At 46.1% G+C, this 19,742-nt stretch overlaps 1 long non-coding RNA gene across 1 annotated transcript in view; it reads left to right on the plus strand.

Moving 5' to 3' along the window:
* Positions 1–5,951: 5,951 nt before the first annotated feature.
* Positions 5,952–19,742, plus strand: part of LOC135043865 (uncharacterized) — a 36,985-nt gene continuing 23,194 nt past the window's right edge. The window contains exon 1 of the long non-coding RNA XR_010236663.1: positions 5,952–6,389. This is a non-coding gene — a long non-coding RNA (uncharacterized LOC135043865). The remainder of the gene's footprint in view (positions 6,390–19,742) is intronic.

Raw genomic sequence — 19,742 nt, forward strand, 5'->3', positions numbered from 1 at the left:
AGGAAATCACATTGTATGATTTTTAAACAATTTACTTGTATATTCTTGTGGAAAATAAACATTTGGACACCTACCAAGCAGCAAGATTTCTGGCTCTCACAGACCTGTTACTTCTTCTTTAAGAAGCTCGTCTATCCTCCACTCGTTACTTACCTGTATTAAAGGCACCTGTTTGAACAGTTAGACTGCTACCTCTCCACCATGGCCAAGACCAGAGAGCTGTCTAAGGACACCAGGGACAAAATTGTAGAGCTGCACAAGGCTGGGATGAGCTACTCGACAATAGGCAAGCAGCCTGGTGAGAAGAGATCAACTGTTGGTGCAATTATTAAAAAAATGGAAGAAATACAAGATCACTGACAATCTCCCTCGACCTGGGGCTCCATGTAAGATCTCACCTCGTAGGGTATCAATGATCTTGAGAGCGATGAGGAATCAGCCCAGAACTACACAGGGGGACCTGGTCGATGACCTCAAGAGACCTGGGACCAGTCACAAAGGTTACCATTAGTAACACACTACGTCGTCATGGATTGAAATCCTGCAGCGCCCGAAAGGTTTCCCTGCTTAAGCCAGCACATGTCCAGGCCGTCTACAGTTTGCCAGTGACCATCTGGATGAGCCAGAGGAGGATTGGGAGAATGTAATGTGGTCAGATAAGAGCAAAATCAAGCTTTTTGGTATAAACTCCACTCGCCATGTTTGGAGGGAGAAGAATGATGAATGGCATCCCAAGAACACCATACCCACTGTGAAGCATGGGGGTGGAAACATCATGCTTTGGGGCTGCTTTTCTGCACTAGGGGACAGGACGACTGATCCGTATTAAGGAGAGGATGAATGGGGCCATGTATCGTAAGATTTTGGGCAAAAACCTCCTTCCCTCAGTAAGAGCATCAAAGATGGAACATGGCTGGGTCTTCCAGCATGACAATGACCCCAAACACACTGCCCGGGCAACTAAGGAGTGTCTCCGTAAGAAGCATTTCAAGGTCCTGGAGTGGCCTAGTCAGTCTCCAGACCTCAACCCAATAGAAAATCTGTGGAGGGAGTTGAAAGTCCGTGTTGCCCGGTGACAGCCCTAAAACATGACAGATCTAGAGAAGATCTGTATGGAGGAGTGGGCTAAAATACCTGCTACAGTGTGTGCTAACCTGGTCAAGAACTACAGGAAACGTTTGACCTCTGTAATTGACAACCGAGGTTATATTACAAAGTATTGAGTTAAACTTTTTGATTTTCCAAATATTTTTTTTCCGCAAGAATATACAAATCAATTGTTTAAAAATCATACAATGTGATTTCCTAGTTTTTTTTTTTTTTTCAGAATCTGTCTCCCACAGTTGAAGTGTATCTATGATGGAAATTACAGATCTCTTTCATCTTTTTAAGTGGGTCAACTTGCACAATAGGTGGCTGTCCAAATACTTTTTTGCCCCATTGTATTTATTTATTGTACTGGAAATAAGGACTCTTAGGCAGGTTTTCTGGTGAAACACAGTGTGTTTAAGGGCATCAGACACTGATCATAGCATACACAGGCTTGGGCCTGGTCACACAGGTACATAACTTAAAATGAACAAGTGAAAGTAAATGTCTTAGCATTCCCTGTGCTCAACAGTCATTCTGCTGCCCCAGCCAAATTCCAAAAAATTTCAGTTTTCAGATTTTTGGACACATTTTCCTTTTAGTACATAACACCCACAAAGAGACTACTCACAGACAATAGTGCATCCCCGCCTCCCTGATAGCAGCGCATCCCTGCCTCACTGGCAGCAGCGCTTCCCTACCTCACTGGCAGCAGCACTTTCCTGCCTCACTGACAGCAGCGCATCACTGCCTCACTGACAGCAGAGCATCCCTGCCTCACTGACAGCAGTGCATCCCTATCTCACTGGCAGCAGTACTTCACCACCTGTGTGCCCCCCTTTTCCCCCTTCGCTCTCTCTCCTCCTGTCCTATGCCTTACCTGGCTCTCCTCATAACCCCTTTCCAAATCCCTCTCTTTTTACTGGTGTTCCCACATCTATCTCCTACCCTCTTGCCTTATCACCTCTCCACCATCACCACCACTATGTCTCTTCCCTGCTGACTTTTTTCTGTTTCAGCCTGATATACAGTATTGGTCCAGTATCTTTATTGATTTTAGTGTAAAGATGTATCAGCCTGTGCTGCTGTACTGTGCACAAGGCACAGTGGAGCTCCTAGTAGAGATGAGAAGTTCAGTTTTGACTCGGTTCTTCCAGCTAAGGTCGATCCGAAAATGGGGCAAAAAGTTATCTTTCACAGACTTTTCGACTAGGAAGAACCGAGTCAAAACTGAACTGCTCATCTTTAGTCCCCAGCAGTGCTTAAAGTGGTCCTAGAGAGGTGGTGGAACTCACCCACCTCCCCATGGCGCCAAAGCAACAAAGGTATTGCAAGCGCCATAGGCGTGCGCTGCAAAAAAGGAGCGTGGTCTCAAAAAAGGGGCGTCTTACACAATAGTAATAATGCCCACAGTAGTAGCACCCCATAATACACATAATGCCCACAGCAGTAGCGCCTCTTATACAATGCCCACAGTGGTAGTGCCCCTTATATAGAGCCCATAGTAGTAGTGCCCCTTATGCAATGCCTGCAATAGCAGTGCCCCTTATGTCCCCAGGAGTGATGCTTCTAATGAAGTGCTCCCTTTACAATGCCCTCATTAGTAGTGCCCCCAGTAGTAATGCCCTTAATGGTAATGCCCCTGTGTAATATTGCCCCCAGTAGTAATGTTGCCTGTAGTAATGCCCCCAATCGTTTAGCCCATGTAGTTATGCCCCCTAGTAGTAATGCCTCCAAGTAGTAATGCCCCCAGTAGTTTAGCCCCTGTAGTTACACCCCCAGTAGTAACGCCCCTGTAGTTATGCCCCCAGTAGTAATGCCCTCCTGTAGTTTGCCCCCAGTAGTTAGCCCCTTGTAGTCTGCCCCCAGTAGCTTGCCCTCAGTAGTTTGCCCCCAGCAGATGTCCCCCAGTAGTAATGTCCCCCAGTAGTTTGCCCAGTAGTAATGCCCCCAGTAGTTTGCCCCCAGTAGATGCCCCTCTGTAATTTGCCCCCCAGTAGTTTGCCCCCAGTAGATGCCCCTCAGTAGTTTGCCCACCAGAAGTAATGCCCTCCTGTAGTTTGCCCCCTTGTGGTTTGCCCCCAGTAGTTTGCTCCAGTAGATGCCCCCCCAGTAGTAATGCTCCCCCAGTAGTAATGCCCCCCAGTTGTTTGCCCCCAGTAGATGCCCCTCAGTAGTTTGCCCCCCAGTAGTAATGCCCCCACTAGTTTGCCCTCAGTAGATTCCCCCCAGTAGTAATACCCCCCAGTAGTTTGCCCCCAGTAGTAATGCCCCCCAGTTGTTTGCCCCCATTAGATACCCCTCAGTAGTTTACCCCCCAGTAGTAATGCCCCCACTAGTTTGCCCTCAGTAGATTCCCCCCAGTAGTTTGCCCCCAGTAGTTATGCCCCCCCCAGTTGTTTGCCACCAGTAGATGCCCCTCAGTAGTTTGACCCCCAGTAGTAATGCCCCGCCATCAGTAGTTTGCCCCCCAGTAGTAATGCTCCCCCTCCCCAGATGCGCCGCTACACAAATTAAAAAAAGACAAACACAACACACCATACTTACCAAGCCCCGCTCCGTGGGGGTCATTCCGAGTTGTTCGCTCGTTATTTTTTTTCGCAACGGAGCGATTAGTCGCGAATGCGCATGCGCAATGTCCGCAGTGCGACTGCGCCAAGTAAATTTGCTATGCAGTTAGGTATTTTACTCACGGTTTTTTCTTCGTTCTGGTGATCGTAATGTGATTGACAGGAAGTGGGTGTTTCTGGGCGTAAACTGGCCGTTTTATGGGTGTGTGCGAAAAAACGCTACCGTTTCTGGGAAAAACGCGGGAGTGGCTGGAGAAACGGAGGAGTGTCTGGACGAACGCTGGGTGTGTTTGTGACGTCAAACCAGGAACGACAAGCACTGAACTGATCGCAGATGCTGAGTAAGTTTGAAGCTACTCAGGAACTGCTAAGAGGTGTGTAATCGCAATTTTGAGAATCTTTCGTTCGCACTTTTACTATGCTAAGATTCACTCCCAGTAGGCGGCGGCTTAGCGTGTGCAAAGCTGCTAAAAGCAGCTTGCGAGCGAACAACTCGGAATGACCACCCGTGTCCGGCTGCTGCAGTCTTCGGTGCGTCCGCTCCTCGGCACTATGAGAGAGACATCATGACGTCTCTCCCATAGCGCGCACTGACAGAGCTGGAAGCCAGAGCTCAGTACTGAGCTCCTGCCTCCGGCTACCGCTGTGCAGGGAGACGGGCGCCCGCTGATAACACAATCTCAGCGGGCGCCCGTTATCTCCCTGCTGTGGAGCCGGGGACACATGGGGTGAGGTGAGCCAGAGGAGGCGGAACTGCGTTCCGTCTCCAAATGGAACTGACGGAATGCAGTTCCGCCCCGTTCCGGTTCACTTTAACCCCTGGTCCCCCAGTAAATAAATAACATAAAAAGTACATTTTTCATTAAAAAATATATTTCAATATAAAAAAGTATAAAAGCTGAGAGAATATTTTTTACAGTAAAAATAATTAAATGAATAATAATTATGGGAGCATGGCTTGGCTGTCATACTGGGTCTCCTCGGCACCAGATTTGTGGCTGCTTTTTGGGGCTTATTCCTCCTCACCTAAGCTTTTCTGTGGGCTAGTCTAAACTGTGCCTACATCCCAAGGGACTGTTTGCTGACTGGGAGGCCCTGCCCTAGTGTTTGCAGTGTTTGGCCTACATCCTCACCCGGTCCAGAGGCTGCCGTTCATGACCCCACTGGCGATCCATGGTATCTCCCAATGTACTTCTTCTGCCACTTCCATATCCCAGTCCAGCTTTAGCTTCACACCGCTGGCGGCTCCCGTTATGGCTGGACTTATCCTTTGATGTGACTTTTTGACTGCATGTTGCGTCTCCCTGGGTTATGGCCAGACTTCACATCAGAGCCCTGTAAGACCATTGTGGGACGCTGAGCAGATGATTCCGGTGCCCTACAAACATCCGCAGGTACCTGTGTCTCCCCAACGCTGCTTGCCGGGTGCTACATCGCGTGGGGTTGGAGTGGGGTTATTGCGCCTGTACTTTGATTGTCCTGCGGTGGATCTGCATCATATGGACTGACAACCTCACTTTCTTGGGGTGACCCCACTTCCTCAGGAATCTCTGGCCTGGACTGACTAGTTCGAGGGGATGAATGCTTTGGCCACAGCCCCTGTCAGATGTGTCCTCTGGCTGTGGCATTATCCCCCTGCTAGTGGAGCCTGGTGCTTGTTCTAAAAATGCGGTGTAACCCAAATTGTTTTGTTCCCCGTATCTCTTAAGAGCCCAGGGCAGGGTATGTGTTTATTTATTTTTATTATTTTTACTTTTTTTTTAGGGGGTGGGGGCACTGTTTTTTCTTATTATTATTTTTAACTATTTAATGACTTTTACAAACAGAAGCCTGTATTTGCTGCGGCATATGTCTGCAAGGTGTGTCATAAAATGTTGAATGAGAACAACTGAGCATTCTATTCAGTGTTGTAATCTCTCTTGTTTTGTTTTCTGTGCACCATGGAAACACCAGCTGAGTCACCTGCTTACAGCGCCAACTGCAATTGCATATGTCATTGTATATGGAAACGTTATGGCAGTGAGTGTACAACTACGAGGAAACAGATTCTATTAAAATAGACTAGGTTATCTGAGATTAAGCTAACAATGTACAATAATAAACTCTCGAAGCCTGACAATGATGCATACTAAATTACATATGACAAGGAATTCTTGGTTTTCAGTGTTTAAAGCTGCTTATGATAATTCTGGCCCTGCCCTGCCCTGCCCTGCCCTGGCTGCTACTCAGCACAGCTGTTTGCAGTGTTTCCATTTTAGTTTTAAAAATACTCTGGATTTTATATGAAGAGTGTCTTGCAATCTTTTATGCAAATAAAATATCAGTCTAAAGGCCTATACAGACTAGGCGATGTGCTTTATGAGCGACATCTCTTAGTGCAGAGGCGGCCAAAACATCGATCGCAATCTACCAGTAGATCGCAGAGCTCTCACCGGTAGATCGCAATCCAATTTCCGCCTCTGCCGCCTGAGTCTGGACTGTTCCCAATGATGCATTGAGCAGGTGACATCATGATGTCAGCCGCTCACCCGCGCAATGCACGATTGGGAACGCGATGTGAGGAGCCTGTGCGCCTGCTGGATCCGGTATGATCCAGACAGTGCCGGCGGCAGCAGGACAGCAGCAGCAGCGGGAAGCGGGAGCAAGCACGGGAGCAAGATCCAGCCAGCGGGGAGACAGCCAGCCAGCCAGCCAGCGGGGAGACAGTCAGCAGGGATCCAGCCAGCTAAAGTAAGTATATCTGGCACTGTGGGGGCATATGTGGCACTGTGGGGGCATATGTGGCACTGTGGGTACATGGCACTGTGGAGGCATATCTGGCACTGTGGGCACATGGCACTGTGTGGGCATATCTGGCATGTGGCACTGTGGGGGCATATCTGGCACTGTGGGGGCATATCTGGCACTGGGAGCATATGTGTTTGAGGTTTTTAACTGTGGGGGCCAATGTGTGATTTCATGCAAGACAGTCATTACACCCTGTGCAGCACGGCTACGCCCCTTTTTTGTTATACCACGTCCCCTTTTTTGTTATGCAGTGCCACTTTTTTGGCACACAATTATCCTGCGTAGGTAGATCACAAAAGCTTTTCAGCTTTTAAAGTAGATTACCGACTCCAAAAGTCTGGCCACCCGTCCTAGTGTCCCATCCCAGCCCAGGCCGCACGATGTGAGCATACACACTAAATTAGAAGCATGGGCAGCCAAATGGAGAATGGGCTTCAACACAGACAAGTGTAAGGTAATGCACTGTGGTAACAAGAACAAAAATTACACCTACCTACTAAATGGGGTAAAATTAGGGGATTCTGTACTGGAAAAGGACTTAGGTGTCCTCATATATAGCAAGCTAAGCAGTAGTACCCAAAGTAGGACTGCAGCAAAGAAGGCTAATAAGATATTAGCATGCATAAAACGGGGTATTGATGCTAGGGACGAGAGTATTATACTCCCGTTATATAAATCACTAGTGAGGCCACACCTTGAATACTGTGTACAGTTCTGGGCACCGTACTACAAAAAGGATATCCTGGAGCTTGAAAAGGTACAGAGGAGGGCGACCAAAGAAACTAATTAAGGGCATGGAGACGATGGAATACAAGGAAAGGCTTGAAAGACTAGGCATGTTTACATTGGAAAAGCGAAGACTAAGAGGGGATATGATCAACATCTACAAATATATAAGGGGACAATACACAGAGCTTGCACGGGACCTGTTTTTGGTTAGATCAACACAGAGGACTCGTGGACACTCGCTCAGGTTAGAGGAGAGGAGATTCCGCACAATACGGCGTAAAGGCTTTTTCACGGTAAGGACAATACGTGTTTGGAATTCCCTGCCCGAGGGAGTTGTAATGGCGGAATCTGTCAACACCTTTAAGAATGGGTTAGATAAATTCCTATTGGATAAGGATATCCAGGGGTATGGTGCATAGTCATGCATTATAGTTACTATAAAAGGGGATAAAATGCAATGGCTGACAGCAGCATCAGTCAGAAATTTTAGTCAAATCATCATGCATAGGACACCACAAATAGGTTGAACTCGATGGACAATTGTCTTTTTTCAACCTCAAATACTATGTTACTATGTTACACTGGGGGTCATTCCGAGTTGTTCGCTCGCTAGCTGTTTTTAGCAGCCGTGCAAACGCTATGCCGCCTCCCACTGGGAGTGTATTTTAGTTTAGCAGAAGTGCGAACGAAAGGATCGCACAGCGGCTACAAAATAATTTTGTGCAGTTTCAGAGTAGCTTCAGACCTACGCAGCGCTTGCGATGACTTCAGACTGTTCAGTTCCTGTTTTGACGTCACGAACACGCCCTGCGTTCGCCCAGCCATGCCTGCATTTTTCCTGGCATGCCTGCATTTTTTCGAACACTCCCTGAAAACGGCCAGTTGACACCCAGAAACGCCCTCTTCCTGTCAATCACTCTGCGGCCACCAGTGCGACTGAAAAGCTTCGCTAGACCTTGTGTAAAAATACATTGGTCATTGTGAAAGTACATCGCGCGTGCATATGCATATGCAGAAGTGCCTTTTTTTGCATCAGTGCAGCGAACATTTTCAGCTAGAGATCAACTCGGAATGACCCCCTCTGTGCGATATCGCTAGTGATATCGCACAGTGATGTCATACCACGGCTGGGCCGTGCATGCAGCTTTGGACGATGAGTTCAAATTGAGCTGCATGCACGGCCAACACTGAAGGTCGATAACAGCATATACACTGGACAATATAGTAAGCGATATCGCTCGGGAGAGTAAATATGAGCGATATTGCTTACTATATCGCCTAGTGCATACAGGACTTTACGAGTCGATCCTGTTAGCCACGCTGAAATCGCGGGTGCGAATCATCACATCAGCGGCCGCACTTTACGGTGGCCCGAATTCACACAAAAGTGCTCGCTACCCCATAGGGCTCCGATTACTTTGGTGCAAATTCAGTCCGAAACCAGCCCGCGAAGGGTGCGAGATTGTGTGCCATTGCCGGCGTTTAAACACAGTGGCAATGGCACATCACGCCCTTCGCGGGTAATATGATCGACCCTTAGGCTTTACTTGTAAATTATGCTGATTTGGTATTGCTGTCTTGCAAAACCTTTTATAGCAGTTTGGTCTCGGGGTAATTCAGAGTTGATCGCAGTAACAAATTTGTAAGCAGCTGGGCAAAACCATGTGCACTGCAGGAGGGGGCAGATATAACGTGCAGGGAGAGTTAGATTTGGGTGGGGTGTGTTCAAATTGAAATCTAAATTGCAGTGTAAAAATAAAGCAGCCAGTATTTACCCTGCACAGAAACAATATAACCCAACCAAATCTAACTCACTCTGCAAATGTTATATCTGCCCCCCCCCCCCCCCCCCAGCTGCAGTGCACATGGTTTCGCCCAACTGCTAACAAATTTGCTGCTTTGATCAACTCTGAATTACCATCAGTAAATCAGTTTGGTCTCGGCTAATTGGATGGTAATATAGCTACCTATTGTTTTGCAGCACAATGAAAAGAGACACTGAAATTCAATGAGAAAAACTACCAATAACAGCTTCCACTCCACCTTTGTAAAGATACAGTATCTATACTATTTACAGTACAAATGTGGGCTAAGGCTGGGTACACACTTGCCGATGTCAGTGACATCGTGCTAGATCCCCCGCAAACAATATTGTTCATACACAGTGGGGGTCATTCCGAGTTGATTGCTAGCTGAAAATGTTCACTGCACAGCGATGAAGCAAAAAAAGTCACTTCTGCGCATGCGGTGCAATGCGCACGTGCGACGTACTTTCACAACGGCCAATGCAGTTTCACACAACGTCTAGCGAAGCTTTTCAATCGCACTGCTGGCCGCAGAGTGATTGACATGAAGTGGGCGTTTCTGGGTGTCAACTGACCGTTTTCAGGGAGTGTTCGGAAAAACGCAGCCGTGCCAGGAAAAACGCAGGCGTGGCTGGGAGAATGCAGGGCGTGTTTGTGACATCAAATCTGGAACTGAACAGTCTGAAGTGATCGCAAGCTAGGAGTAGGTCTGGAGCTACTCTAAAACGGCACAATTTTTTTTTGTAGTCGCTCTGCGATCCTTTCGTTTGCACTTCTGCTAACTCCCAGAGGGCGGTGGCTTAGCGTTTGCATGGCTGCTAAAAACTGCTAGTGAGCGAACAACTCAGAATGACCACCAGTGAGCTATATCGTTTGCGTCTCGGCAGTGACGGCATGCACCCACATACAGGTGCATGCTGTCTCGTACAATATCTTTAGATTTCAAGTTGAAAACTAAAGATATTGTTCCTCGTTAACGACCGCGTTAACAATATAGGGTATACACACTTGCCGATGTATACAATATATATACACAAATATACATAAATATATATATATATATATATATATATATATACTGATCCAATTCAGCCGGCACTCCTCGCTGCAAAAACAACTGGTCCTGGTGCCCAGTGCAAGACAATCAATATATCCATTAATATTTACGTGAAATTAAATTCAAAATCGCAAGTTTTCCTTTAAACACAACCTGATTCCAGTGTATCATTCAGTCACTTTAAACTGGGACAAAAAATTTACTAAATTAAAATAATACACCAAGATCTTGAAAAGAATGAAGAGCTCAACCAATCATTAATGGCATTCATATATACTGTAGGTGTTTAGTTGTAAATACATTAAATAAAAACAGTAGTTCAGAAGATTGCATTTCTGCAATTACAAACAATGTGGTATCTGAACGGCTGTACTCTATCCAACCAATGTGCTGTCTAAATGATTAAACTCCTACAAACGTGCTATCTGCATGGATCAGTTCCAGTCAATGTGCTAACTGCATGGCTCAGTTCCAGCCAATGTGCTATCTGCATGGTTCAGTTCCAGCCAATGTGCTATCTGCATCGCTCAGTTCCAACCAATGTGCTAACTGCATGGCTCAGTTCCAGCCAATGTGCTATCTGCATGGTTCAGTTCCAGCCAATGTGCTATCTGCATTGCTCAGTTCCAACCAATGTGCTATCTGCATGGCTCAATTGCAAATATGCTGTTTCCATGGTTCACTTCCAGCCAATGTGCTATCTGCATGGCTCAATTCAAACTAATGTGCTATCTGCATGGCTCAGTTCCAAAATACGTGCTATCTACTTGGCTTCCTTCCAACCAATGTGCTATCTGCATGACTCAATTCCTTCCTACTAACGTGCAATCTGCATGGCTCAATGCCTACCAATGGGCCTGATTCATGTGCAGTTGTAGTAAGCACAGCTGCTAGCAACAATTCTCACATATGGTAATGCAGCAAGATTATTAATTAGATGGCTCCTGCATGCATGTGCATCTGAGGACACAGCATCGGATCACTCTGCAACACCATTGGCTGGCTGAGTAACTCTGAGGTTACGCATATCGGCTCCTGTCTGTCGCTGAGGCCAGGAAATCTCCTTCAGAAGATGGAGTTCATGGTTTTGGATCTCTGATAAAACGGAGGTGACGCCACTGTTATGTGAAAAGGAATCGATCACCGCAGCCTCCCCACTATCAAACGGATGCAGACTGTCAATCACCTGATGTCGGCAGCCGCTTTGCTGGCGACAAAACAGGATCCATAATGCACAGGTCTTGTACAGGCATAGTGTACTGAACATCGGTATATTGGGTGATTTCCTTCATAGCAACCGGACCTGATTGAGGCCCAGGGTTTTTATCTTTACACATTGCTTCAGTAGGATAATTTAACTTCTGACAAAGGGGCCCATTTATCAATAATTGCATATTCAGTTCGATCAGGGCACAATATTAGTGCCCAAGATTGCATTGCAATATATCATCAATAAGATTAATGAGCTCCGGGGGTCTGGGCATGCACAAGTCAGCCGTACCACACTGCACAGTGGCCAATTCTGGGGAGGGTTTCTGGCCAGCCACGCAATGTGTAGTCCATATGCTACAATTGGCTACCGCCATTTTCAGATGCATCACATTCCGGATATTGGTAAATCGGGCAGCTTTACATCCCCTATAGAAACCTGTGAGGGATGCGGCTGTGGGCGGGAATGGAGGGATCCGATACCTGCTGATATCCCTCCTTCATATATTCGGGGCATACTTAATATTTGCAGCTTACCACTGAAAACAGATGCAGATATAGCCGCAAATATACAATGATAAATAGGCCCCTAAGTAGGTCCTTCTGTGTGTGTTTTCTTATCTGTAGGAAAATTATATTATAAACGTCATGGGGGCATGGACTAATATGGCTAAATAACATTCACTCACTGTACCGCTCTACAGAATATGCTGGCACCACATAATTCTAATAGTAAAAAAGCATTTGAATAGTTTAACTTTAAATAATAATAATATTAATAATAATAATAATAATAATAATAATAGAAATGTTAACCAATTATTACTCTTCCTCTGCAATGTAGAATGTCATATTATTGTGCATAGGGCACACAATGAACGTTGTTGAAAGACTTGAGCTCATCACCATTACTTTTACTTCTCAGTCTCTACATACTGTAATTGGAGGTAAAGTTATTTTCCATTACCCCAGGTTGTCCTGTGACCATTGGACCCATACAGAAGAACCACAGACACGTGAAAAACATTATGTTAGTGGCAGGATTTCAACAATGACATCTGTGAGTCAACAACCTCACTTCTGCTTTTTTTTTTTTTTTTTTTAGAAAGTGACTCTAGAAGGGTTTTTTACACAGAGTCATTTTAGAAACATGTTTAGAGGTTAGAAGAAGCGGATGTATGGTGTAATATAACTTTTAAAACATGTTCCTATGGATCGTTAGGAAGCCGTTATATTAAGTAATTAGCAAAAGTTTTCCAGTCATTCCCTTGTGTAAAATTTGTTATTGAAAGAATGTAAAGACATAAAATAACTGTCTCACCCTGTGGATGTGTAACATCTCTGCTGTTTCTGTGTTTCTGTGCAATAATGTGTACAATGGGGGTCATTCCGAGTTGATCGCTCGCTAGCAACTTTTTGCAGCGCTGCATTAGGTTAAAACTCAGCAAAACTACGTATGCGTATGCACTGCGATGCGCAGGCGGGTCGTACGGGTACAAAGAGGAACGGTGCTGGGCGATGAATTTAACGAAGAATCCATTCGCACAGCCGATCGCAAGGTGATTGACGAAAAGAGGGCGTTTATGGGTGTCAACTGACCGTTTTCTGGGAGTGTTTGGAAAAACGCAGGCGTGTCCAAGTGTTTGCAGGGCGTGTGTCTGACGTCAATTACGGGACCGGACAGACTGAAGTGATCGCAGCGGCTCAGTAAGTCCAGAGCTACTCAGAAACTGCAAAAAAACTTTTTGTGTTGTCGGCTGCAAAAGTATTCACACACTTGCAAAGTGAAAATACACTCCCCAATAGGCGACGACTATCTGATCGCAGCGCTGCAAAAAGTTGCTAGCGGGCAATCAACTCGGAATGACCCCCCATATGTCCATAGGCAAATGTTTTCCACCTTACGTGCCACGTGTGCTTGTTGCTTTGTAAGTATGTATGCTATGCATGCATGTAAATGTACACTGCTGGATGATTGTGGATCCTGGCCCTGTAGGGTGCATCATTTTGCATATTCTCATGAAGATAAACTGGGTGAGACACACACATGCACCTTCCACTGGCCCCACATGCAGAAGTGGCTATCCAATTTGCAGAATAAGATATTTAAATGAGGTCTACAGGGCCAAGAGAGTCCATGCTGAGCCTATTTGTTCTTCAGATGTGGCAGAGGCTGGTTCTTTGCCTATGCTTTGATGTCTTCTGCTCCGTCTGAATGCATTTTATATGGGAGAGTGGAGTGCAGCTATGTATGTGCCAGGGGGACAAAGAAAGGGATGAATTTATACATAATTAAAATGAGGGTGCATTGTCTCCCAGTCTGTGAATAGATCTCACTGTCTGTATGAGAACTCTTGCATGGAAGAATTGAGCACAGAATTCTGAATTAAAAGAAACAGTGATAAATATGAATGTACACAAACATTTCCCAGAACAAAGAGGCCAGCCTGGCTTGTACAGTATGTGTGTGGATTATTAGATCTGCACTAAAAAGATCTACAGTCAATAGGTCTACCACTAATGGTAGACATGCATTAGGTCAAAAGGGTCAAAAGGTCGATAGAGTCAAAAGATTGACATGGAAATGGTCGACACAAAAAGGTAGACACACTTTAGTTTTATTTTTTTGGGTGTTTTGTCACTTTTCTGCCACAAACAAACCCCATTAGTGAGTCATGATTCGGGCAAGGTTACTATTCCCAATCGTAATTCACATGGATGTTAAAGTTTGAAAAAGTTGAAAAAAAATTAAAATAAATAAAATAAAATATCTTGTGTTGACCATATGTGTATCGACCATTGTTATGCCCACCATTTGACTCTGTAAATTGTTTGATCCTGTCGACCTTTGGAACGGACAACCTTTTACACGTCGACCTTTTGACCCTGTTGACCTAATGCATGTCTACCATTAGTGGTCGACCTATTAACTGTAAACCTTTTTAGACTTGATCTATAGACCGGATACCGGCTTGTATGTGCCTGGGTTTCTGCACGTGTGTATTGCTGCCATTAGGGAAAGTGTACTTGATAAGATACATTTGAATACAGTGAGAGCACTTCAAATAGCCCCTTATTCGAAGTGTCTGGCATGGGCAAACTAGAGATGTGCACCGGAAATTTTTCGGGTTTTGTGTTTTGGTTTTAGGTTCGGTTCTGCGGCCGTGTTTTGGGTTCGAACGCGTTTTGGCAAAACCTCACCGAATTTTTTTTGTCGGATTCGGGTGTGTTTTGGATTCGGGTGTTTTTTTCAAAAAACCCTAAAAAACAGCTTAAATCATAGAATTTGGGGGTCATTTTGATCCCAAAGTATTATTAACCTCAATAACCATAATTTCCACTCATTTTCAGTCTATTCTGAACACCTCACACCTCACAATATTATTTTTAGTCCTAAAATTTGCACCGAGGTCGCTGGATGACTAAGCTCAGCGACCCAAGTGGCCGACACAAACACCTGGCCCATCTAGGAGTGGCACTGCAGTGTCACGCAGGATGGCCCTTCCAAAAAACACTCCCCAAACAGCACATGACGCAAAGAAAAAAAGAGGCGCAATGAGGTAGCTGTGTGACTAAGCTCAGCGACCCAAATGGCCGACACAAACACCTGGCCCATCTAGGAGTGGCACTGCAGTGTCAGGCAGGATGGCCCTTCCAAAAAATACTCCCCAAACAGCACATGACGCAAAGAAGAAAAAAAAGAGGCGCAATGAGGTAGCTGTGTGAGTAAGCTAAGCGACCCTAGTGGCCGACACAAACACCTGGCCCATCTAGGAGTGGCACTGCAGTGTCACGCAGGATGGCCCTTCCAAAAAACACTCCCCAAACAGCACATGACACAAAGAAAAAAAGAGGCGCAATGAGGTAGCTGTGTGACTAAGCTCAGCGACCCAAGTGGCCGACACAAACACCTGGCCCATCTAGGAGTGGCACTGCAGTGTTAGGCAGGATGGCCCTTCCAAAAAATACTCCCCAAACAGCACATGACGCAAAGAAAAAAAGAGGTGCAATGAGGTAGCTGTGTGAGTAAGCTAAGCGACCCTAGTGGCCGACACAAACACCTGGCCCATCTAGGAGTGGCACTGCAGTGTCACGCAGGCTGGCCCTTCCAAAAAACACTCCCCAAACAGCACATGACGCAAAGAAAAATGAAAGAAAAAAGAGGTGCAAGATGGAATTGTCCTTGGGCCCTCCCACCCACCCTTATGTTGTATAAACAGGACATGCACACTTAAACCAACCCATCATTTCAGTGACAGGGTCTGCCACACGACTGTGACTGAAATGACGGGTTGGTTTGGACCCCCACCAAAAAAGAAGCAATTAATCTCTCCTTGCACAAACTGGCTCTACAGAGGCAAGATGTCCACCTCATCATCATCCTCCGATATATCACCGTGTACATCCCCCTCCTCACAGATTATCAATTCGTCCCCACTGGAATCCACCATCTCAGCTCCCTGTGTACTTTGTGGAGGCAATTGCTGCTGGTGAATGTCTCCACGGAGGAATTGATTATAATTAATTTTAATGAACATCATCTTCTCCACATTTTCTGGATGTAACCTCGTACGCCGATTGCTGACAAGGTGAGCGGCGGCACTAAACACTCTTTCGGAGTACACACTTGTGGGAGGGCAACTTAGGTAGAATAAAGCCAGTTTGTGCAAGGGCCTCCAAATTGCCTCTTTTTCCTGCCAGTATAAGTACGGACTGTCTGACGTGCCTACTTGGATGCGGTCACTCATATAATCCTCCACCATTCTTTCAATGGGGAGAGAATCATATGCAGTGACAGTAGACGACATGTCCGTAATCGTTGGCAGGTCCTTCAGTCCGGACCAGATGTCAGCATCAGCAGTCGCTCCAGACTGCCCTGCATCACCGCCAGCGGGTGGGCTCGGAATTCTGAGCCTTTTCCTCGCACCCCCAGTTGCGGGAGAATGTGAAGGAGGAGATGTTGACAGGTCGCGTTCCGCTTGACTTGACAATTTTCTCACCAGCAGTTCTTTGAACCCCTGCAGACTTGTGTCTGCCGGAAAGAGAGATCCAAGGTAGGTTTTAAATCTAGGATCGAGCACGGTGGCCAAAATGTAGTGCTCTGATTTCAACAGATTGACCACCCGTGAATCCTTGTTAAGCGAATTAAGGGCTCCATCCACAAGTCCCACATGCCTAGCGGAATCGCTCTGTGTTAGCTCCTCCTTCAATGTCTCCAGCTTCTTCTGCAAAAGCCTGATGAGGGGAATGACCTGACTCAGGCTGGCAGTGTCTGAACTGACTTCACATGTGGCAAGTTCAAAAGGTTGCAGAACCTTGCACAACGTTGAAATCATTCTCCACTGCGCTTGAGACAGGTGCATTCCACCTCCTATATCGTGCTCAGTTGTATAGGCTTGAATGGCCTTTTGCTGCTCCTCCAACCTCTGAAGCATATAGAGGGTTGAATTCCACCTCGTTACCACTTCTTGCTTCAGATGATGGCAGGGCAGGTTCAGGCGTTTTTGGTGGTGCTCCAGTCTTCTGTACGTGGTGCCTGTACGCCGAAAGTGTGCCGCAATTCTTCTGGCCACCGACAGCATCTCTTGCACGCCCCTCTCGTTTTTTAAATAATTCTGCACCACCAAATTCAAGGTATGTGCAAAACATGGGACGTGCTGGAATTTGCCCATATTTAATGCACACACAATATTGCTGGCGTTGTCCGATGCCACAAATCCACAGGAGAGTCCAATTGGGGTAAGCCATTCTGCGATGATCTTCCTCAGTTGCCGTAAGAGGTTTTTAGCTGTGTGCGTATTCTGGAAAGCGGTGATACAAAGCGTAGCCTGCCTAGGAAAGAGTTGGCGTTTGCGAGATGCTGCTACTGGTGCCGCCGCTGCTGTTCTTGCGGCGGGAGTCCATACATCTACCCAGTGGGCTGTCACAGTCATATAGTCCTGAGTCTGCCCTGCTCCACTTGTCCACATGTCCGTGGTTAAGTGGACATTGGGTACAACTGCATTTTTTAGGACACTGGTGAGTCTTTTTCTGAGGTCTGTGTACATTTTCGGTATCGCCTGCCTAGAGAAATGGAACCTAGATGGTATTTGGTACCGGGGACACAGTACCTCAAACAAGTCTATAGTTGGCTCTGCAGTAATGATGGATACCGGAACCACGTTTCTCACCGCCCAGGATGCCAAGGCCTCAGTTATCCGCTTTGCAGCAGGATGACTGCTGTGATATTTCATCTTCCTCGCAAAGGACTGTTGGACAGTCAATTGCTTGGTGAAAGTAGTAAAAGTGGTCTTACGACTTCCCCTCTGGGATGACCATCGACTCCCAGCAGCAACAACAGCAGCGCCAGCAGCAGTAGGCGTTACACGCAAGGATGCATCGGAGGAATCCCAGGCAGGAGAGGACTCGTCAGAATTGCCAGTGACATGGCCTGCAGGACTATTGGCATTCCTGGGGAAGGAGGAAATTGACACTGAGGGAGTTGGTGGGGTGGTTTGCGTGAGCTTGGTTACAAGAGGAAGGGATTTACTGGTCAGTGGACTGCTTCCGCTGTCGCCCAAAGTTTTTGAACTTGTCACTGACTTATGATGAATGCGCTGCAGGTGACGTATAAGGGAGGATGTTCCGAGGTGGTTAACGTCCTTACCCCTACTTATTACAGCTTGACAAAGGCAACACACGGCTTGACAAATGTTGTCCGCATTTCTGTTGAAATAATTCCACACCGAAGAGCTGATTTTTTTGGTATTTTCACCAGACATGTCAATGGCCATATTCCTCCCACGGACAACAGGTGTCTCCCCGGGTGCCTGACTTAAACAAACCACCTCATCATCAGAATCCTCCTGGTCAATTTCCTCCCCAGCGCCAGCAACACCCATATCCTCCTCATCCTGGTGTACTTCAACAGTGACATCTTCAATCTGACTATCAGGAACTGGACTGCGGGTGCTCCTTCCAGCACTTGCAGGGGGCGTGCAAATGGTGGAAGGCGCATGCTCTTCACGTCCAGTGTTGGGAAGGTCAGGCATCGCAACCGACACAATTGGACTCTCCTTGTGGATTTGTGATTTCGAAGAACGCACAGTTCTTTGCTGTGCTTTTGCCAGCTTAAGTCTTTTCATTTTTCTAGCGAGAGGGTGAGTGCTTCCATCCTCATGTGAAGCTGAACCACTAGCCATGAACATAGGCCAGGGCCTCAGCCGTTCCTTGCCACTCCGTGTGGTAAATGGCATATTGGCAAGTTTACGCTTCTCCTCCGACGATTTTATTTTAGATTTTTGAGTCCTTTTTTTACTGATATTTGGTGTTTTGGATTTTACATGCTCTGTAGTATGACATTGGGCATCGGCCTTGGCAGACGACGTTGATGGCATTTCATCGTCTCGGCCATGACTAGTGGCAGCAGCTTCAGCACGAGGTGGAAGTCGATCTTGATCTTTCCCTATTTTTGGAACCTCAACATTTTTGTTCTCCATATTTTAATAGGCACAACTAAAAGGCACCTCAGGTAAACAATGGAGATGGATGGATACTAGTATACTTATGGATGACGAGTGACTGCCGACACAGAGGTAGCTACAGCCGTGGACTACCGTACTGCGTCTGCTAGTATAGACTGGATGATAATGATATAAAAAATATATATATATATCACTACTGCAGGACAGGTATATATTATATAATGACGGACCTGCTGGACACTGTCAGCAGACTCCTAAACTACTAGTATGAAGAAGATAGAAAAAAAAAAAACCACCACAGGTAGGTATACAATTATGGACGAGCACTGCCGACACAGAGGTAGCTACAGCCGTGGACTACCGTACTGCGTCTGCTAGTATAGACTGGATGATAATGATATAAAAAATATATATATATATCACTACTGCAGGACAGGTATATATTATATAATGACGGACCTGCTGGACACTGTCAGCAGACTCCTAAACTACTAGAATGAAGAAGATAGAAGAAAAAAAAACCACCACAGGTAGGTATACAATTATGGACAAGCGACTGCCGACACAGAGGTAGCTACAGCCGTGGACTACCGTACTGCGTCTGCTAGTATAGACTGGATGATAATGATATAAAAAATATATATATATCACTACTGCAGGACAGGTATATATTATATAATGACGGACCTGTGTGACACTGTCAGCAGACTCCTAAACTACTAGTATGAAGAAGATAGAAAACAAAAACCCCACCACAGGTAGGTATACAATTATGGACGAGCACTGCCGACACAGAGGTAGCTACAGCCGTGGACTACCGTACTGCGTCTGCTAGTATAGACTGGATGATAATGATATAAAAAATACATATATATATCACTACTGCAGGACAGGTATATATTATATAATGACGGACCTGCTGGACACTGTCAGCAGACTCCTAAACTACTAGTATGAAGAAGATAGAAAAAAAAAAAACACCACAGGTAGGTATACAATTATGGACGAGCGACTGCCGACACAGAGGTAGCTA

This window comes from Pseudophryne corroboree, chromosome 2 (genome assembly GCF_028390025.1).
Source record: "Pseudophryne corroboree isolate aPseCor3 chromosome 2, aPseCor3.hap2, whole genome shotgun sequence".
NCBI classification, from domain to species: Eukaryota; Metazoa; Chordata; class Amphibia; order Anura; family Myobatrachidae; genus Pseudophryne; species Pseudophryne corroboree.